At 39.3% G+C, this 22,956-nt stretch overlaps 1 pseudogene; it reads left to right on the plus strand.

The window, feature by feature from the left end:
• Positions 1 to 13,970: 13,970 nt before the first annotated feature.
• On the plus strand, positions 13,971 to 22,738 carry LOC131502066 (GTP:AMP phosphotransferase AK3, mitochondrial-like; annotated as a pseudogene).
• Positions 22,739 to 22,956: the final 218 nt, after the last annotated feature.

Here is a 22,956-nt window from a genome sequence, read left to right on the forward strand (position 1 = left end):
CTTTTCTCATTCCATTGGTTGCCTTTAAGTTTTGTCGATTGTTTCCTTTCCAGTGCAGAAGTTTTTATCTTGATGAGGTCCCAATAGTTCATTTTTGCTTTTAATTCCCTTGCCTTTGGGGATGTGTCAAGTAAGAAATTGCTGCGGCTGAGGTCACAGAGGTTTTTTCCTGCTTTCTCTAGGGTTTTGATGGTTTCCTGTCTCACATTCATTCCTTTATCCATTTTGAGTTTATTTTTGTGAATGGTGTAAGAAAGTGGTCTAGTTTCATTCTTCTGCCTGTTTCTGTCCAGCTCTCCCAGCACCATTTGTTAAAGAGACTGCCTTTTTTCCATCCTGTATTCTTTCCTGCTTTGTCAAAGACTAGTTGGCCATAATTTTGCGGGTCAAATTCTGGAGTCTCTATTCTATTCCATTGGTCTCTGTGCCTGTTTTTGTGCCAATACCATGCTGTCTTGAGGATTACATCTTTGTAGTAGAGGCTAAAGTCTGGGATTGTGATACCTCCCGCTTTGGTCTTCTTCTTCAAAATTATTTTGGCTATTCGGGGTCTTTTGTGGTTCCATACAAATTTTAGGATTGCTTGTTCTAGCTTTGAGAAGAATGCTGGTGCAATTTTGATTGGGATTGCATTGAATGTGTAGATAGCTTTGGGTAGTATTGACATTTTGACAATATTTATTCTTCCAATCCATGAGCACGGAATGTTTTTCCATTTCTTTATATCTTCTTCAATTTCCTTCATAAGCTTTTTATAGTTTTCAGTATACAGATCTTTGATATCTTTGGTTAGGTTTATTCCTAGGTATTTTATGCTTCTTGGTGCAATTGTGAATGGGATCAGTTTCTTTATTTGTCTTTCTGTTGCTTCATTATTAGTGTATAGGAATGCAACTGATTTCTGTACATTGATTTTGTATCCTGCGACTTTGCTGGATTCATGTGTCAGTTCTAGCAGATTTTTGGTGGAGTCTGTCAGGTTTTCCATGTATAATATCGTGTCATCTGCAAAAAGTGAAAGCTTGACTTCACCTTTGCCATGTTTGATGCCTTTGATTTCCTTTTGTTGTCTGATTGCTGATGCTAGCACTTCCAACACTATGTGAAACAACAGCGGTAAGAATGGACATCCCTGTCATGTCCCTGATCTCAGGGGGAAAGCTCTCAGTTTTTACCCATTGAGGATGATATTAACTGTGGGCTTTTCATAAGTGGCTTTGATGATGTTTAAGTATGTTCCTTCTATCTCGACTTTCTTGAGGGTTTTTATTAAGAAATGATGATGAATTTTGTCAAATGCTTTTTTCTGCATCAATTGACAGGATCATATGGTTCTTTTCTTTTATCAATGTGATGTATCACATTGATTGATTTGTGAATGTTGAAACAGCCCTGCAGCCCAGGAATGAATCCCACTTGATCATGGTGAATAATTCTTTTTATATGCTGTTGAATTCGATTTTCTAGTATCTTATTGTGAATTTTTGCATCCATTTTCATCAGGGATATTGGCCCGTAATTTTTCTTTTTTTTTTTTTTTTTTTTGCCGGGTCTCTGTCTGGTTTAGGAATCAAAGTAATACTGGCTTCATAGAATGAGTCTGGAAGTTTTCCTTCCCTTTCTATTTTTTGGAACAGCTTGAGAAGTATAGGTATTATCTCTGCTTTAAAAGTCTGGTATAATTCCCCAGGGAAGCCAATTGGTCCTGGACTCTTATTTGTTGGGAGAATTTTGATAACTGATTCAATTTCTTCGCTGTTTATGGGTCTGTTCAAGTTTTCTGTTTCTTCCTGTTTGAGTTTTGGAAGTGTGTGGGTGCTTAGGAATTTGTCCATTTCTTTCAGGCTGTCCAGTTTGTTGGCATATAATCTTTCATAGTATTCCCTGATAACTGTTTGTATTTCTGAGGGATTGGTTATAATAATTCCATTTTAATTCATGATTTTATCTATTTGGGTCATCTCCCTTTTCTTTTTGAGAAGCCTGGCTAGAAGTTCATCAATTTTGTTTATTTAAAAAAAAAAAAAAACTCTGGGTTTCATTGATCTGCTCTACAGTTTTTTTTAGATTCTATATTGTTTATTTCTGCTCTGATCTTTATTATTTCTCTTCTTCTGCTGGGTTTAGGCTGCCTTTGCTGTTCTGCTTCTATTTCCTTTAGGTGTGCTGTTAGATTTTGTATTTGGGATTTTTCTTGTTTCTTGAGATAGGCCTGGATTGCAATGTATTTTCCTCTCAAGACTGCCTTTGCTGCATCCCAAAGCATTTGGATTTTGTATTTTCATCTTCATTTGTTTCCGTATATATTTTTTAAATTTCTTCTCTAATTGTCTGGTTAACCCATTCATTCTTTAGTAGTCACTCATCCATCTTCTGTAATTTTCTGGCAATATTAGGACAACTTCTAGTGATAAAATTCATCTTCAGGAGACCCTGCCCCACTGGAGCCTCCAGATCTAGGCCTGAATATTTCCTCATTTGATCTGTAAGCCTCTGTAAGAAAGCAGTTGGAGTTTCCTCCTTCTCCTGCCATATCTCAAAAGCCTTGGCGGCATTCTCATATCTTAGAGATGATTCCCTGATCCCTTTGATTATTAGCTCTTTTAAATCCTGCATCCTAACCCTGACCCCAGGATCATTATTGTCCCAATCAGGGTCTACACTGGGAAACTTCTGTTTGGCTGGCTGAACACTCTGGCTGGGTGGGTGTTCCTTCTCCCAAATAGGCATTGCAGCCCTCCTGATCATTCATTCCTCTTTCCTCTCCAGTAAATAGAATATTCATGATAGACATCAGCTCAGCCCAAGAATAAATATTAGGTCCCCAAAACTGATTGTCCTGATCTGCCAAACCCAATAGATCTTCCAACAGTGGTTTTATTTCCTTCTTGAAATTCTTCACCTCTGTACTGCTGAGGGGGAAGCATTGACAAAGCCAATTTCTCCCTGTCCCAATGGGACCTCCCTAGATGGGAATAACTTAGAACCCTTTCCCAAGCCTGTGGAGAGAAGATGGAAGTTCTCTATGTTTTTCACGTTGTTCCAGTTCCCTCCTGAGATTTGGATCCAAACCAGTAGACCAAAAGCATCCTCCCAGCACTGTGCCTTTAGCTCCAGCGGACTATCTGGGGAAATCCAAAGAGACCCCACATCTTTCTGGGTGTCTCTTCCCTTACCCCTAGGCCTGGAATTTTTGTTCCCCATCCTCAACCAAGCTAGTTACTGCTCCTGAGTTTCCCTGGGCACTCAATTCCCATTAATGGAGGTTTCTGGCACTCTCCAGAACCCATTTCATCTGTCTCTACCAGTTTCCCTTGCGGGAGAATGGAACTGTGAATCAAGTCTCTGAATTCACTTCCTATCATCTCAGTCACACATACTCAGCCTCTGAGGATTTCCCGACCCCCAAGGCAGTACTTATAGTTCAATTTTCCTACCTTGGCCCTTGCATGGAGTTACCAGGTCGCCACGGTGCCTGTCTTTTGCCCTTTCCCCACCATCGCTTCTTCTGTCTCCAAAGGTAAAAAGTCTCCAGCTCCATGGATACTGCAGGGGGAAGGGGCCCTCCCATGGAAAGGCCACCCAAAGTGGGGTGGGACATGTCTCCCCTCTAGCAGGAGGACCTGGACCCATGAGTCCAGGTGAACCTCAGATGAGTCCCCAAATTTGTTAGAAATAAGCCCATCAACCCAATCAAAGAGGGATGCAGAGACTTGGAGCACAGTGAAGTGAGGCTTTAATCAAAGTTCTTGCAAGAGTGGGTGTCTGACAGGCACACTCAGGGAAGTTACAGCAGACAATTTATTTCCTATCTTGCAAGTTCATCCCCTGATTCCTCATTGGCTGAGCATTATAGAGGTTGCAGCCTTACCTGGACGCTGCCTATGCCCATGTAACACAAAAAGTAGTCTGGTTGGAACAAATGTATATTCCCTGAGGTAAAGCAGAGACTTTCAGTCCCTCTTCTCTTTGTTATTTGGTGTACAATCATTGCAAAGCCCATGAAATGGAGAGGGGAAGAAGAACCAGGAAGGGTAGTGTCTAAGGGTTTGGAACTCCATTGTTGCGAGGGGGAGGTTCGTACATATTTCCAATAGGTTGTAAACCTATTGTTAACTAGACATCACAGCTTTTATTTGGTATTTCTGAAAATGAGTCACCTCCCTTACTTCTCACATACCTAAAATACATTTACAGAACATTCTATCCAACAGCAGCAGAATACATATTCTTCTCAAGTGCACATGGCATAGTCCCGGGATAGACTGTATATTGGGTCATGAAACAAGTCTTAATCAAATTAGGAAGATTGTAATCATACCAAGCATCTTTTACAACCACAATTGTATGAAACTAGAAATCAATTACAAGAGGAAAACTCACAAATATGTAGAAACTAAACATCATGCTACTGAACAACCAGTAGGTCTAGGAAGGAATAAAAAAAGAAATCAAAAAATATCTTCAGACCAAAAAAAAAAAAAAAAAGGAAACACTAAAACTTATGGGACTTAGCAAAAGCTATTCTGAAAGGGAAGTTTATAATGATAAATTTCTACATTAAGAAAAAAGAAAGATCACAAATAAACAACCTAACTTGATACCTCAGTTAACTAGAAAAAGAACAAGGTAGGCCCAAAGTTAGTAGAAGAAAGATGATAACAAATATCAAAGCAGAAATAAATAGTAAAAAAAAGATCAATTAGGAGCTGTTTTTTTTAAAGGATAAAATTGACAAAACTTTAGATAAAAGAAAAAGAGGATTCAAATAAATAAAATTATAAATGAAAGGAAAGGTATTACAACTCATACCAAAGGATAACAAGAGACTACTATGAATAACTATATGCCAACAAATTGGGCAACATAGAAGTGGATAAATTATTAGAAACAATCTACAAATACTGAATCATGACGAAATAGATAATCTGAACAGGCCAATTATTAGTAAAGAGATAAAATCAGCAATCAAAAACATCCCAGGAAAGAAATGTCCAGGACCTTATGACATCATTAATTCTTCTCAAACTCTTCCAAAAATAGAAGAGGAAGGAACACTTCCAGACTCATTTTATAAAGTCAGCATTACCTTGATACCAAAGCCATACAAGGACACTAACAAGAAAATATAATTAGAGGCTAGTATCTCTGTTCAAAACAAATGTAAAAATCCTCAACAAAATGTTATCAAATTGAATCCAACAGCACATTAAAAAAGATTGTATACAATGATCAAGTGGAATTTATCCATGGATGCAAAGATGTTTCAATATATGCAAATCAGTAAGTGTGATACACCACATTAACAAAGTAAAGAATAAAAACATGATAATTTCAATAGATGCAGAAAGAATTTTTGACAAAATCCGACATTCTTTTGTAATGAAAACTCTCAACAAATTATGTATACTAGAAATGTATCTCAACATATTAAAGGCCATATATGACAAGGCCACATGTAACATCATACTCAATGGTGGAAAGCTGAAAGCTTTTCCTCTGAGATCAGAGTGCCCAATCTCACCAGTATTTTCAACATAGTATTGAAAGTCGTAGCCATAATAGTTAGGCAAAATAAATAGATACATGAAAATAAACAAGGCATCCAAATCAGAAAGGAAGAAATAAAATTATCTATTTTTGCAGGTGACATATTATATATAGAAAACCCTAAAACTCCACCAAAACTTTGTGAGAACTACTCTGTGAATTCAGTAAAGTTGCAGGATACAAAATCAGTATACAAAAATCAGTTGCATTTCTATATAGTAGCAACAAACAATAGGATAGAGAAAGTGAAATAATCTCATTTGCAATTGTATCAAAAAGAATAAAATACTTAGGAATTAATCAAGCATCTCCAGATTCAGAGCATATCTATCAAAATTCCAATGTTATTCACAGAAATAGAAAAAAAATCCTAAAATTTGTATGGAACTACAAAAAAAAAAAACCCTACATGGTCAAAACAATCTTGAGAATGAAGAATAAACCTGGAGGCATCACAATGCCTGATTTCAAATTATTTTATGAAACTGTAGTACTAAAAACAGTATGCTGTTGTCATAAAAACAGACATATAGATTAATGGAGTAGAGAGCCCAGAAATCAACTCACACATATGTGGTCAATTAATTTACAACAGGACCCAAGAACATACAATGGGGAAAGGATAGTCTCTTTAATAAATGGTGTTGGTAAACTGGATAGTCCCATGCAAAAAAAAAAAAAAAAAAAAAAAAAAAAAAGAGAAAGAAAGAAAGAAACAAACAAACAAACAAACTGGACCCATCTTACACCATAAACAAAAATCTCAAGTGGATGAAAGACTTAAATGTAATACCTGAAGTTATAATACACTTATAAGAAAACATATGGGGTCAATTCTTTTACACTGGTTTTAGCAATGGTGTTTTTTTTTTTAATTTGACACCAAAAGTGAAGGCCACAAATGCAAAAATAAATGGGAGTACATCAAAGTAAAAAGCTTCTGCTTAGCAAAAGAAACTGTCAATAAAATGAAAATGCAACCAATGGAATGAGAAATAATATTTGCAAACTACTTGATAAAGGGTTAATATCCAAAATATAAGGAACTCCTACAACTGAATAGAAATCAAGTAAATAACCCCCCAAAAATTGGGCAAAAGATTGGAATAGACATTTTTTCAAAGAAGACATACAAATAGCTAGAGTGTGTACATGAAAAGGTGCCCAACATCACAAATTATCAGGGAAATAAAAGACAAAACCACAATGTGATATAACCTCAGACCTGTTAGGATGGCTATTATCAAAGAGACAACAGATCAGAAACTCTAGTGAGAATGTAGATAAAAGAGAAATCTTGCACAGTGTTGGTGGGAATTTAAATTGGAACAGTCACTATGGAAAACACTATGGAGATTCTTCAAGAACTACCCTATGATCCAGCAATCCTACTTCTAGGTATACATCCATAGGAAATAAAACCAAGTATCTTAAAGAGGTATCTGTACTCCCGTGTTCATTGCAGCCATGGCCAATGTATAGAAACAACCTAAGTGTCTGTCTGTGGATGAATGGATCAAGCAAATGTGGGATCATGTATATATACAATGGAGTATTATTCAGCCTTAAAAAGGAGGAAATCTTGCCATTTGTGACACCATGGTTGACCCTGGAGGGCATTATGCTAAGTGAAATAAGCCAGACAGAGAAAAACAAACACTACATGGTGTTACTTATGTGTGGAATTTTTGAAAATAGAAAAGAAAAAGAAAAAAGAAATTATAACTCATAGAAACAGAATATAAAAGTTGGCTTTGGGTAGGGGAAATAGGGAGAGTTTAGTAAGAGGGTACACACTTTCATTTATAAGATCAATAAGGTCTAAAGATCTAATGTATAGCATGATGACTAGAGTTGATAACACTGTATTGTATAATTGAAATTTCTAAGAAAGTAGAACTTAAATGTTCTCTCCAAAAAGGGAGTAAATGTGTGAGCTGATGGATTTATGTGAGGTATTCATTAACTCGATGGGGGATAGGGGGAGAATCCTTTTACAGTGTATACATAAATCATCATGCTGTACATTTTGAATATCTTAACAATGTTTAATATCATTTATACCTAAGTAAAGCTGAAAAAAAAGAAAAAGAGTAAAGGGAGGAGGGTGATGAGGTGTGGGTATGGAGGTGTGGAAGTGAATGAAAGCATATGGTTTCAAAGAATATAGAAACATTTAGTATGACCAGATGAAGGATGGATTATGAAACCATGGGGGACTGTTGAGAAATAAAGAAGCAGGATCCATTCAAACAATTGGAATAGGAAGTATAATGAGGAAGTAATGGAAAAAGTTGCAATACTTTAGCTGACAACCCATTATTTATAGTCTTAGCTGCTGCAGCAGCCAATTGTTAATAAAGTTCCCTCTTCTATCTGTACTTTAATTACAAGGCATCATGAAATTAAAATAATTATTTCTCTCTTTAAAATATTTTAAAATATTTATTATTTTTTTCTGAGACTTACTGGTATATTTGCAGAGATCTTAGGGGTAGATCTGGGAATAACTGGCTAAAAAACATGAGGAGGTAGGATGAAAAGGATTTACAGCTATATCAGTTTTAAAAAGAAAAGAAACCAGGGAAAATTAGTCATCCTTAATTTTTTTTTTTTTTTAGGAGCAGTGTTATTTCATCTTTTTATTTCTTTTTTTTTTTTAATTTATTTATTTATTTATTTATTTTTTAATATATGAAATTTACTGTCAAATTGGTTTCCATACAACACCCAGTGCTCATCCCAAAAGGTGCCCTCCTCAATACCCATCACCCACCCTGCCCTCCCTCCCACCCCCCATCAACCCTCAGTTTGTTCTCAGTTTTTAACAGTCTCTTATGCTTTGGCTCTCTCCCACTCTAACCTCTTTTTTTTTTTTTTCCCTTCCCCTCCCCCATGGGTTTCTGTTACGTTTCTCAGGATCCACATAAGAGTGAAACCATATGGTATCTGTCTTTCTCTGTATGGCTTATTTCACTTAGCATCACACTCTCCAGTTCCATCCACGTTGCTACAAAAGGCCATATTTCATTTTTTCTCATTGCCACGTAGTATTCCATTGTGTATATAAACCACAATTTCTTTATCCATTCATCAGTTGATGGACATTTAGGCTCTTTCCATAATTTGGCGATTGTTGAGAGTGCTGCTATAAACATTGGGGTACAAGTGCCCCTATGCATCAGTACTCCTGTATCCCTTGGATAAATTCCTAGCAGTGCTATTGCTGGGTCATAGGGTAGGTCTATTTTTAATTTTTTGAGGAACCTCCACACTGCTTTCCAGAGCGGCTGCACCAATTTGCATTCCCACCAACAGTGCAAGAGGGTTCCCGTCTCTCCACATCCTCTCCAGCATCTATAGTCTCCTGATTTCTTCATTTTGGCCACTCTGACTGGCGTGAGGTGGTATCTGAGTGTGGTTTTGATTTGTATTTCCCTGATGAGGAGCGACGTTGAACATCTTTTCATGTGCCTGTTGGCCATCCGGATGTCTTCTTTAGAGAAGTGTCTATTCATGTTTTCTGCCCATTTCTTCACTGGGTTATTTGTTTTTCGGGTGTGGAGTTTGATGAGCTCTTTATAGATTTTGGATACTAGCCCTTTGTCCGATGTGTCATTTGCAAATATCTTTTCCCATTCCGTTGGTTGCCTTTTAGTTTTGTTGGTTGTTTCCTTTGCTGTGCAGAAGCTTTTTATCTTCATAAGGTCCCAGTAATTCACTTTTGCTTTTAATTCCCTTGCCTTTGGGGATGTGCCGAGTAAGAGATTGCTACGGCTGAGGTCAGAGAGGTCTTTTCCTGCTTTCTCCTCTAAGGTTTTGATGGTTTCCTGTCTCATATTCAGGTCCTTTATCCATTTTGAGTTTATTTTTGTGAATGGTGTGAGAAAGTGGTCTAGTTTCAACCTTCTGCATGTTGCTGTCCAGTTCTCCCAGCACCATTTGTTAAAGAGACTGTCTTTTTTCCATTGGATGTCCTTTCCTGCTTTGTCAAAGATGAGTTGGCCATATGTTTGTGGGTCTAGTTCTGGGGTTTCTATTCTATTCCATTGGTCTATGTGTCTGTTTTTGTGCCAAAGTCAACCTCAATTAAATGAGAGACTGTATTCTTGTAACTCTTAAATAAAATAGCTATGGATTTGACTGGAACAAGCCATTGAAGATTTATCAGTCTCAGTTTCTCACTTATAAAATGGGATAATAATATTTTCTTTAAAACTTTTTTGTGAGGAATAAAAGAGAATATACATTAAGTGCTTAGTATATTGGAAATCATTACATGCATTCGCTGTATTATCTATTTTAGCCAAAGAGAAAAATTTGTTCCTTTTTCTTTAAATATCACAAGATTAGTTGTATGTTAATACGGATTTCTGTACATTCCTTGAATGTGTGAGGTGGTGTGTGTATGTGTGCTCAAGTTTCTATGCAATGTGTCTACAGATGCTTCTGCTTTTTGAAGTCACTAAAGCCACAGTTTTGTACTTTAAAAAAGTGAGGTTTATTGACTGACTCATTTTCTACCTTCAAGCTTTCTTTTCTCTCACAAGTCTTCTGTTCTTCTTTCTGTTAATACTAGGTTTTTAGACACTATTCTGGCTTAGAGTCTAGAAAGGAATCTTGGATCTATCTTCCTTCTAGCATATATAACCTCTTGGTGTCACTCCTCTATCCTTGAGGACCCGGTTGGGTAATTTCTCTGGGGAAGATGTGTAGAGGGGAGCTTGGAATTTGGCAAGTTCTCTTCAGAGTTGTGAATTTTAACTTGCAAATGCCTCTTTTTTTTAGAAGCAGCTACCAGGCTGATCTTTCTTAGAACCTTAGAGACATAAAGTTGAATGTCTTCACCCTCAAGGAGAGTAAGCCAAGATGACTTCCTTGTTCTCTTCCTTATCCTCCACCTGCACTGCCTGACCAAACTCAGAAAAATTCTGAGATCAAGGTAAGGAAGTGCTAAGTTATTTTCTAGCTTCAGAAACAGTTCTTTCTGATTTCTCTAGTGGCTCTATCAGGAGCATCCCCTAAGGAGGCCTTAGGACTGGGAGTACTAATCCCTAAATGGGCCTGGCACTGGTAGGTGAACACTTGAAGAATCCATAGAGTTGGAGGGTATATTCTTTGAGGACATTCTGGGGCTGGTGTAGGTGTAGATATATTAACTTTTCAAATTTTACATCATTATATAATTTAATCCCCAGACTATTTATTTTTAGAGTTACCTTGGTTTAATTAAAAATATTAAGTACAGGTCATATGTAGATGAGAACAAAAACCATGAAGATGGCATGGGTTATTAAAATGGCTGAAATGCTTCTTAATGTCATATTATGTGTTGAGCACTGAGCTGGTCCCTGTGTAGATAGGAATAAAAAAACGAGTCCAGTTTCTGGTCCTCAAACACCTCAGAGCTGCCTAAGAGAATTTATATAGCACCTAATACACTAAGGAACCTGATACACAAGCAAGACACCTACAGAGGAAAAAAAAATCTCTACTACACATTAGAAGGGATATTTTTCCTATCAGTATTAACACCAAAATTAATTTTAATTAAACAAATAGGTCTACCATATTTCATGCAGCGTGCCATCTACTAAATATGAGAAGGCCACTGGAATAGGGTCCTTCCTCTCAAAGTTCTTACAGTCTGGGTCTCACAATCTCGCACTAACAGAATAGCATAACAAAGGACTATAGCTACTGAATTTGAAGTCTATATGGAGTGATGAAAAGGGAGGGATAAGAGAAAGGGGAGACAGTGAAATAAATTGAATGAGTGGGCAAAGGAGAAGGAAAATAAGGGAATATGTCTCATTATGAATGTGAAAGTTCTAAATATACTTTGTAATTTTATCAGCCACTGGGATCACATCTTTGATTCTTACTCATAGGGGAATGGCTCTATCATGGTGTCCTTGTGCCCTTTCATGTATCCATATGGGCAAAGGCCTAAACCACAGCTAATCTGAGTTCTAGAAGAACATCTTGTGATCTTCTCAGAACACAAGAGAATGGGAGGCCATGGGAGCTGCTACAAGGACCCTTACTCACATTCCTATCTCCCCTAGGAGGATGTCAGGGGACAATTTCTCCTCTCCTCCCTGATTGAGGAGATAGGAAGCTTTCTGTCCTGTGTTCCTCAGAGCTGGGGAATATAAAGTCACTTAGCTGCTGTCTAGATTTGGCTCCCCCTACAACTTGTGTTGTAGTCTTCTGGCCCTTTTATTTCTGTTATCCTTTTTGATGCGTGGAACAAAGACCACAGGTTACTGGCACCTTTGGCTAAACTTTCTTTCACTATCTACATAAGTAATAAACTGTCTAAATCTAAAAGTGTCTCATTACATCTTTTCAGGTCAGAGTAATCAGGCCTTGACTTTGGCCTTGCCTTGTTTTTATTAGTGAGCTTGACAAATTCTGTCATTGTAGGGGTGGTAAATTTAAATTGTCCTTTTAGAAAACATGGGGCCACACAGGCCAGGTTAGGAGGTAAGATAGATTTCCTGGGGGCACCTGGGTGGCTCAGTCAGTTAAGCATCTGACTTCCATTCAGGCCATAATCCTGTGGTCCGTGAGTTCCAGCCCCACCTTAGGCTCTGTGCTGACATCTTGGAGCCTGGAGCCTGCTTCAGATTCTGTGTCTCCATCTCTCTCTGCTCCTCCCCTGCTCACACTCTGTCTCTCTCTCTCTCCCCAAAATAAATAAACATTAAAAAATAAAAATTAAAGATTTCCGGGCATCTGGTAGCTCATGTTCTCACCTATGTAGTGCACAAAAGGGAAAGTAAGGTTCCTCTACTAAGGGATTATACGGGACATGTTAGGAAGGATAAGACATCTTGTGTTCAGGTAGTGCAGCCCTTGGCCTAAGAAGTGGGCAAGGGAGAGGAGTCAGGGTCTTCCCACAGGGGCTGTGTGAGCCCAGTTAGGAGATAGGACACTCAGGGATTCAGTAATGTTACCTGTTGATAAATGTTTGGAGGTCGAGTGGCTAGAAGTAAGATCAAAACCAGCTGCTCAACTGGTGTTTTGTTTTTATTAAAAGTGCATTTGTTGAGACCTTAAAACCAAAAGTAAATGCAAGGATATGTTTATTGTGCCACCCTTTTCCCCTACTCCTTGAGCTTTTGGCTATAGTGTAAATCCAGAGGTGCCTATTTTAAAGCTCTTTGTTCTGTGTTTCTGTTAAAAAACAAAAAGAAAAAAGAAAAGAAAAGAAAGCACCTAATTGTGGGAAAACTTTGCATGGAGAGATGTAAAAAAAAGTTTGTGAGTAAGGTTCAGGATGGTTCATAGTGTGTACCATTGTAAAAATGTGTACTTGGATTGAAATGTGATACGTGTTTGAAATTTGAATGCTTATAAAGCATTAGAAAATTCCTCTGATATCCAGAGTTTTCACTCTATATGAACGTTTTGTTGGTTGGCAAATTAAAGATCTCATTCTCAGTGGCCTTGGCTGCCTGCTAGCAGGAGTGACTGATAAGCCCCAACAAAACTCAAGGTCTGCTTGCTGGGAAAAGTTTCTTGAAACAATAGCAGCTTCACAATATTGAATCCCTCTGAAAGTCAAGGAAAAACTGCTGTCAGTTGCAAACTAAAAATTGGTATGTTCCTGATAGAAAATTTATAACTCTTACAGTCTGAGAAGTTGATACCACAGGGAACTTTGGTCCCCCTGCCCTGCTCCTGGCAGATTGACTCCATTTAGACTTTTAACTCCCTCCTCTTAGAGGCCTATAAGGGTTAAATGCCCTTTTAGAGCAAAGGATAGGTGAGACTCCTCTGGTTGATTAGCCAGATATGGAACAGGACCTTGGTGGGCAATAGCAGACCTAGTTACTGAACTGCTCAGGGAAAGGTAGACAACTGGTGCTTGACCATCATGATGATGAGAATCCTAATGATTTGCGTTAGTAGTTACAGTTAGAGATAAGAGGAGGGGGCCTCATAAAGCTAAAAAGTATTCCATGGTTGTTACTCACCCTCCTGTGCTACTGGGAAAGTAAAACTACTTCCCTCTGATCATTAGCTATAGACACAGGTAAAGTATTCCCTGGTAATCAAGAGTTGTCAGATACTCACAGATGTGCTAAGGTCCACTCTTACAATGACTAGGAAATATGGGAAATTAGAGGTAGGTTGGAGCAAAAGCCTAATTAAACTACAGAGGCTTGGCCCCTTTGACTAGCAGGTGAGGGAATTTTACTAGTCATACTAGTTTTGATGGGTGAGAGGGGATAGAAATCACTAGGTTACCCAAAGACTGACCCCATGCTTGAAGTCACATGCACCTTGGCTGATGACATGAGCATGGAAAAACATGTAAAGACCAATCAGGGCTTGATGCAGTGTGTCTTCACATGATAAAATGGTGGCCTACCTGAGATGAGTTTCTGTCATCTGATAAACACACAGGGATGGGAACAGGGAAAGCTATAACTTCCCTTATGGTCACTGTAACCTGAGCCTAGATTTGTAACGGAGAACATGAGTGTTCAGATGAGACATTCATCCAGGGTCAGATTGACTGATTTGTTCAGTTGGAAGTACCAGGCTATCAGGAACAATAAAATCTTCCCTTGTGCCCTGGAGATTGCCTCCAGATTCTGTCCAAGAAACTATCAGAATGGAATCCTGGACACAAGACTAAAAAATGTCTTTTAGGATAATGAAGACAAAAAAACCACACACACACAATAATTGAAGTTCTAGACCATAGGACCATGTGGACCAGGCTATTATGCCAGAGGAACTCCAGGGAAGAAAGTTATAATTTGCCCATTGTATTAGTCTATTCATGCTGCTATAATAAAGCACTATAGACTAAGTGGCTTAAACAACAGACATTTATTTCTCACAGTTCTAGGGCCTGGGAAGTCCAAGGCCAAGGTGCAAGCATATTTGGTGTTTGGTGTGAGAGCCTCTTTCTTGGTTTATAGACTGCCATATTCTTGCTGTGGCCTCACATGACAGAAGGGTCAAGGGAGCTCTCTAGGGTCTCTCTTATAAACACACTAGTCACATTCATGAAGGCTCCATTCTCATAAGCTAATCACATCCTGAAGCCTGTACTTCCAAATGCCATCATATTGGGGATTAGGTTTTAAACATATGAGTGTTGGGAGCACATAAACATTCAGTTCATTGCACCCATGAAACTCTCTCACTATCAGAACATAAGAGAACTACAGAACTTAAATATCCTGGCTGTCGTAGGGAATGATCCCTTGCCAGCTTCAGCATTTACTGTGGACAAACAGGAGGAGGACCAAGAGGACCTTGCTGAAGTTTATGCTGTTCAAGTTACTGTTGATCCAACACCACCTCTTTATCCAGACCTTACCACTTTCAAGACAAACAAGATTAGAACAAAGGTCAGGATCCTTCCTTCCCTAAGAGGGTCTGAAGGACTTGTGCACTGGTCAGCATGTTGGGAACATGGTGGAAATAAAGGTTGCCAAACCTTGTCAACCCTTTTGGACACTGGAACACAAAGACTATGGTGCTGAGCAGCACGCATAAGCATGGCCAGTAAGGTATGCTAAATGATGCCTGCCCCCAAAATGTTCACCTCCTAATCCCCAGCACCTGTGAATATGTTTCATGGCAAAGGGAACTAAGCAAGTGTGATTAAATTAATAATCTTGAGATGGGGAGTTTATGCTGGATTATCCAGGTGGGCCCAATGTGATCATAAGAATCATTATAGTCCTTATAAGAGGAAGGCAGAAGGTCAGAGGAGAGAAGACTCTATGCTGCTGGTATTGAAGATGGAAGAAGGGGCCACAAGTCAACAAGTTCAGATAGCCTCCAGAATATGGAAAAGGCAAGGTAATGGATTCTCCTCTGAAGTTTCCAAAAGGAAACTTAAAGTTAGCCCTGCTAACACTTTAATTTTAGAATTCTGACTTCCAGAACTGTAAAATAATAAAATTGTGTTGTTTTGAGCCACTGAGTTTGTGAAAATTTGTTACTGCACAATAGGAAAATTACACAGCCTCAAATTAATTAGATTTGGAAATAAATCTCAGATTGGACAATGGACTTATAAAACCTTATATGTGGGCCTTTTGGAGCCAATACCCACTAAAGTGGTTGTAATATACTTTTCTTGATTTTAAGGGTATCCCCCTTTTGAGAAATACCACAATTAGAATAGTGGTAGTGATGTGAATGGAAAACCAGGAGTGTTCCTGGCTTCCTGATTCTAGTCATGTAGTTACTGTAAAGCAATAAAGATACCAGGGTGGTAATCAAGAACTAGTTGAAGCAGAGATTCTTAAAGAAACTATATGATAATTTATTTCTGTGTGTCTGGTGAAAAAAGCCAATGGTATTTGACATTTCACTTTGAACTTTTATAAACAATGCAGAAAACAATTCCTAAACCTGATAAATAAAACCTGATTACCTTAAAAACTCCATCAAACAAAAGGGGGACACAATATCTGACAGACTTGTTCAGTATTTGAAGTTCATCATACTTCATATGAGGAAAAAGTAGCCATATTTTAATGTGGTCCTGATAAGCAACAGGCCCTAGAAACTATCTAGCAAGCTGTGGAGACTTGCACTTGGGCCACTCAGCAGTAAAGGAGCCCTTTCAGCTACAAGTGTCAGTAATTGACAATTATGCAGACTGGAGTTTGTGACAAAAAGATCTGACTACTAGACAATGGTGCTCCCTGGGGTTTTGGACAGCACCCCCCCCCCCCAACCACCACCGGGCAGTAGGTGATCACATTTGAGAGACTATTAGTGGCTTGTTATTGGGTGTTGGTGGACTCTGAGAGACTAACAAAGCAACAGAAATGTTGTTACACCCTGATATTCCCACCATGGAATGGGTCAGAAATGAGAACACCAACAAAATAGATATTATACAAAAGCATCCATTATTAACTGGAAGTAGTATATTCAGGGAAAAAGTAAGATAGGTATTATGGCATATCATCTCACAGTACATAAAAAAGTGTCTTGTCACCCTCCAGGTGAGGCTGTCTCATATATGGGGCCTGTTCCAGCACCTTGGGCCTCTTGGGGGCTTTAGTACCCTTGAGGTTCCTGAGGATGCCTGGGCCTGGTTCACAGATAGATCAGCTGAATTCAAAGCCAATTGAGGTGTACTAGGTCCTTGCTTCTGTGCAGCTCCAAAGAAAACTGTACTACAGTGATACATGAAAAAGGGAACTCTGTTCAAAAGTGTATTTCCATGGTGTTCGCCCTGGAAAACACCCCCTGAGAATACACCTTATTGTGTGTTCACTGACTTATGGGCAAAAGCTATAAAAAGCTGGCAGTGTTGTACCTGTGAGGAGGATGGCTACTAGATGATTAAGTCTCAGCCTCTGTAGAGATAACATTGTAAGGCAGCAAAGTGCACAAGACCCACAACCCCTGTTGGTGACCTGTACACACACACACACACACACACACACACACACACACACACACATATCAACTTGACTGTTTGTCCTATGTGGAAGACAGATGGATCTTGGAGAATAACAGTGGATCATTGTAAGTTTAACCTGGTGGTGCCTCCAGTTGCAGTTCAGTTCTTTTGGAGTGTAGCACATCTCTTCATGGGTCATGCTTTGTACCTTACCTTTAGGGATCTGCTGAGACGTGAATCTAGTTACAGGTCTAGAGGCAAATGGGTGGTGGAAATGAGTCTTGAGGAGAATCAGCATTGTCTTGCATGACTCACTGCCTGGGTGAAGACATTACAGTTTCCTCAGGGGATGCAGGGCTAATCTCAGATGGAGGTGGAGGGGCTGCTAACTCTGGGAGTGGGAAAGCTGCTACTACTGGGGGTGGGGAGGTCATTTTCACTGGCAAAGTAGATTCAGCAGAATTTAGAGGCTTCATGTCCTGAACTTCATCAAGGTCTTCCCATATGTTCCCATCCCAACTTATAATATCCCATTCTTTCCTAATCAATGCCCTGACTTTAACAGTACATACCCTGTGAGGCTGGGAGTTCAACTTGTGTTGTAATTCTGGTAATTCCTGGATGAAATTCTGTGTTTTATTTTTAGCAATCTCAGCCCTGAAGCTGTAGGAGAGAAGGGTCTTCTTCAGGGCACACATAGAAGCTTTCAGATAATTTATGTGGTGCTTGAGCTGGACATTCAAATCCCTGAGCCCACCCCTTTTTCCCACTACTTTGTCCAGTGACATTAGGAGCAACCTCCTAATGAGCCAATATCATTATATTTACCAATTTCCCAAAAATATCCAAAACCATCATATATGCAGTCACCCAGCTCCTTGCTTCTTATCAATCAAGTGATTGATTAGGAATATACAATACAGATATTTTGCATATCTGTATTGCCAGATCCTGCCATGTTCTATCATTGCTCTCTTTACTACTAGAAATAGTCATGAGCATCTTTAAATCTAGTAAGTATGAAGAGTCAATTCCAGTAACCCTGAAACAGTTCAGAAAACTTATTCTTAACATCTATTCCTCTAGAACCACTGTCAGTACCAAAATCTGTATTAATCAGGGTTCTCTCCAGAAAACAAAACCAATTGGATGCTAATTAATGTATTCATTTATTTATTATGAAGAATTGGCTCAAGTGATTATGGAGGCTAAGAAGTCCCAGAGTCTGACGCCTGGAAGCCAGAGACCCAGGAAAGCTCTGAAGGCCTGAGAACCAGGAGGACCTGATGGTATGAGTCTCAGTCTCAGGGCAGAAGACTGGTGTGCCAGCTCAAACAGTATGACAGAAAGGGGACAACTTCTCCCTTCTGCTTTTTTGTTCTATTCAGGCCCTCAACAGATTGAATGATGCCCACCCACATTGGGAAGAGCAATCTGCTTTACTCAGTCTACCAATTCAATTGTTAATCTTATTCAGAAATATCACCACAAACACACCAGAAATAATATTTCAAATATCTGGACATCCTGTGATCCAATCAAGTTGATATGTAAAAGTAACCATCATACTGATCAAATCTGCAGCATCCAGAAAAGGATACCTGGATACAGCATCCATCTGAATATAGCATTGCATGGGGTATGGTAATTCATCTATAATCCAGGGTTGAACTCCAAAAGCTAGACCTACTAATTCCAGGGCTCAACACAAAAAGCAAGACCTAGTACATGAGGCCAAGAAGCCTGGCAAATGTGCCCAGACTGCTAGCTACACATTCAAGTGGCAAAGGGAGCTTTGGGGCACATATCCAGAGGTACTAGATCTAGCTGGTTCTGACAAGTAGACTATAATAGCCCCCTACTCTCCTCTTGAGAGTGCCATATGGCATTGGCTTCATAGACACCTTTTCAGGGTATGGCATTGCCATCCCTGTCCACTTAGCAAATGGAGACCATACTAGGTCTTAGGTGGGTTATGTTGCATATTTTGATTCTCTAAACATGTGATTAGACATTGGTACTGTCTTTATAGCAAAAAATAACAAATAGTGGGAAGTTATATAGGCATTCTATGGACATTTTATGCCCTGTATCATTCCCAGGCAGTAGATGGATTGAAAGATAAAATAAACTCTTAAAGGAGAAAATGATAAAGATAACTGAATAACCAAGGCTAAGCTCCCAGTGGAACACACACTTATAATAGGCAGTTTGGGCTCTAAGTGTGGTAATTCCTCAGAAGGTTACCTTCCATCTAAATAAAATGCCTGATTATGAGGTTGGGGAGTGGGGGAGGAAGCCAAGATGGGCTGTAAGAAAATCCAAACCACTTAATTCACTCTTCTCACTCTATTGTTTGTTGCTTCCACACATACTCCTGGGAAATCAGGCTACTAGAACTTGGAAGAAGCAAGATCGTGGGGATGGGAGACTAATCTGATGCTTCTTCAGTTGTCTGGCTATGCTCACTGAATTTGGGCAATTGTGGATATTGATGATAGTTATTAATATGAGGTAATAACTTCTAAGGTGGTCTGGGCATAGCCCACGTGTCAGAGGGTGGGAGAGCATCTCAAATGGTACAAGAAATACAGATAAATTTCTGAGCCACATAGATACAAAACAAAGGATATGTTTGAGTAACACATTGGGAGGATTGGAAAAAATGGTGAAGTAACTGCTTCAGGAACCAGTCATACCAATCATGTGGCTGTGGAAAGAGAATAACAGCCCTGGCTGGTGTGAAGAGAAAATCTTTGACCTTGGGTGGACAAAGGTGGAGAGTATTAATTTCTGTCTCCCTCCCTCAGTTCTTATCCATAGTACATCTGGTCAATTTAACACTGAGTGCCACTATTACCCATAACTCAATTGCTGACCAAGAACAAATCTTAGTTTAAGAACTCTCAGAAACCTCCCAACATCCAATGACTCCAGAAAGAACAAAGATTAACATTCTAGACACTGATATGATTCTCTTTAGCTTTATGTTGTTATTGCTGGACTCTTTTCTCTGCTTACATATTTAACTGGTTTGACTGCAACTGACTAAGGTCTCTCCTCCAGATGGTTCCCATCATTCTACTAGGAGTTACAGTTGTCAATCTTATCCAATGTTGCCTAAGTCAAACAGAACAGATTTGGTACAATCCCCTAATGTTACAATTAATTGACCTATCTGGGTGGTGCAATAGTCTGACTCCATTTTTGTATTATTGTAGACTTCTGACAGCTTTTAAGCCTCACCTCTCCCTCTTGTTCATCTACCCACATTTGCGAAAGCTGATAAAAAACCAAAGTGCACCCTTCATTGGTGATAATGAGGGTTTCAAATCATGCAAGACCCTAATTATGCATAGGGACACTTGCCGTGGCCCCACCCCCTAACCACAATAAAAACTCCAAGCCAGTTTCCTTTTCTTGCTCCGTCATGGCATTTTCAGATCTGTTTGGGAAGCCTACCCTGTTCTCCCTCAAAATCCTCATTATGTGAATGTTAAACCTTTGAATATGTTCTTGGTGCATATGTGGCATCATCTGAACCTTATTTGGGGTGAGGGGTTTATCCTGTGCCTTCAGAGTGGGCACAACTATTGGCAATGTGAGTAGTGTAGTCTAGATGATGACCACCACCATTGGGGGTCTTTTTTTTTTTCTCTTGCTTTGGCTTGATAACTTGCTCTGCTATCTGATGAAAAGTATGTAATTTGAGCTGTTACTTACTGGCTGGCTTGCCTTTTGAGCTGTCCTCCTTTGTGTTGCATATGCTGTGTTCTACCAAGTTTCTAAGCTGGAAGTTTTGATAAATAATTGGGATTTGTGGACTGGAATAAGGGATTGTTGTTCTCTTTAAAGTATCCCTGGGATATTTGTCATGGCCCAGACCCATCTATGTGTCTTATAATGAATGATTTGTTTCAAATTCAGAATTAGCTGTTACTGACACTAGGCTCAGGGGTATAACTTTTACCTTGTGATCAATCAGTTGTGTATCTCAACCAGTCATTGGTTCCCCTTTCTATAGAGCATTCATGGGAAAAGCTATACCCTGTGAAATATATGCAATATATGAATGGGTCAGGTGGTCACTTGTGTAGAGGAAGAAGAGTCACTATTTGAGGATTAGTTGCTATTTGAAGATTTGAATTATTGAGGCCCACAACCCTAAATGCAGATGGCTCACTAGGACTACACAGGATACTTTAGTTCCTGCTGCTGCCTATGCCTGTTACCAAAAATGATCCTCATCCTGAGGATAATCATGGACAAAATGACAATGACACTCTTGTAGCATACCAAGAGATTAATTCAAACCTAACTTAAGCCCATGGTCCTTAAACCCTAAAAAACAAAAAAACAAACAACAAAAAAAAACTATTGTGATGTGGAAGGCCCCTAACCCTCATGATACCAATTTGAGGCTCTCTGCAGAAATAAGTTTATAAATAAATAGGGTAGGGATAATGTCTCCAAATATATGGAGAGAGAAAAAGAGAGGAGTGGGGGGAGGAGTGGAGGGAGGGAGGGAGAGAGGGAGAGAAGTAAGGATTAAGGAGTGCTCTTGTGATGAGTACCAGGTGTTGTATGGAATTGTTCAACCACTGTATTGTACACCTGAAACTAATATCACACTGTGTTAACTATACTGGAATTAAAACAAAAAACTTAAAAAAAAGAGAAGAGGAGAGGAAGAAGAAGGAGGAGGAGACAAAGGAGGAGGATAAAAAGAAGAAGGGAAAAGGTGGATATAGAAAGAAGAAAAAGAAACAAAGGTCCAGAATCTGACCCAGTTGTAAAACCAACACTTACTAAATGAATTCATACAGGAAAAAGGTAAAGGGGCACTAACTGGCATTTGTGCATCTATAGCATAGGTACTGAATTAATTTTAACAGCTGCTGAAATGCAAAATTGGCAAAACTTCATGGCCTTAATTCTGGGGCTCCACTTGCAGTTATAATTTGGATCTCACTAAATTTATGCATGGTGGGATAGATAATTTTATGTTTAAATTGGAGGGTGTTTTGGGATGAGATTAAACATTCAGCAGCCTTCCCCACTGCGGAGCAGGGGGAGCCAGGCCTGGAACCTCTCCCTGGGGCCCTGATGGTAGAGGTTGATATGCACAGTGATCATGGCAGCACCTGGATCCAGCAACAGTACCGTGCTGTTGCGCACCACAAAACACTTGGTGCTGAATTACTTCTCCAGCGGGGACCTGCTCCAAGACAACATGCTTTGGGGCACAGAAGTTGGTGTGTTATCCAACACTTTCATTGACCAAGGGAAGCTCATGCCAGATGATGTCATGCCTTGGCCGGACCTTCATGAGCTAAAAATCCTCACCCAATTTAGCTGGCTATTGTATGGTTTTCCAAGGACACTTCCACAGGCAGAAGCCCTGGATGGAGCTTATCAAGTAGACACAGCAGTACATCTGAACGTGGCCTTTGAGGTCATTAAGCAATGTCTCACTGCTTGGTGGATTCATCTAGCCAGAGGCTGAGTCTACAACATCGATTTCAACCCTCCCAAGACTGTGAGCATTGATGGCCGGAGTGGAGAGCCTCTCATTCAGTGTGAGGATGATAAGCCAGAGTCAACTGTGGAGAGACTTAAGGCTTACGAAGTCCAAACAGAGCCAGTCCTAGAATTTTACCAGAAAGGGGGGGGGGGTGTTGGAAAAATTCTCCGGAACAGAAACCAACAAGATCAGGCCCTATGTCTATGCTTTCTTACAAGCAAACAAAAGTTCCACAAATAAACCTGAGAGCATCAGCTACTCAATGAGGAAAAAGGCATATAACTAGTACAATGAGCAGATGCCCCTCATTTGTGCATTTAGAAACTCCTTGTCCTGAGAGTGGCTTGTATGAATTCTTTGAAAATTATATTAGTTTCACTTGTACTGATTTTCTTCTAGAAATTAAGGATGTGCCAAATAGGTCTGATACTAAGATTAATCTTTCCGTCTGGTGTGTTTTATTGAGTTATCTTCTTTGGGTGTG

The sequence above is a fragment of the Neofelis nebulosa genome, chromosome X, assembly GCF_028018385.1.
Source record: "Neofelis nebulosa isolate mNeoNeb1 chromosome X, mNeoNeb1.pri, whole genome shotgun sequence".
Lineage (NCBI taxonomy): Eukaryota > Metazoa > Chordata > Mammalia > Carnivora > Felidae > Neofelis > Neofelis nebulosa.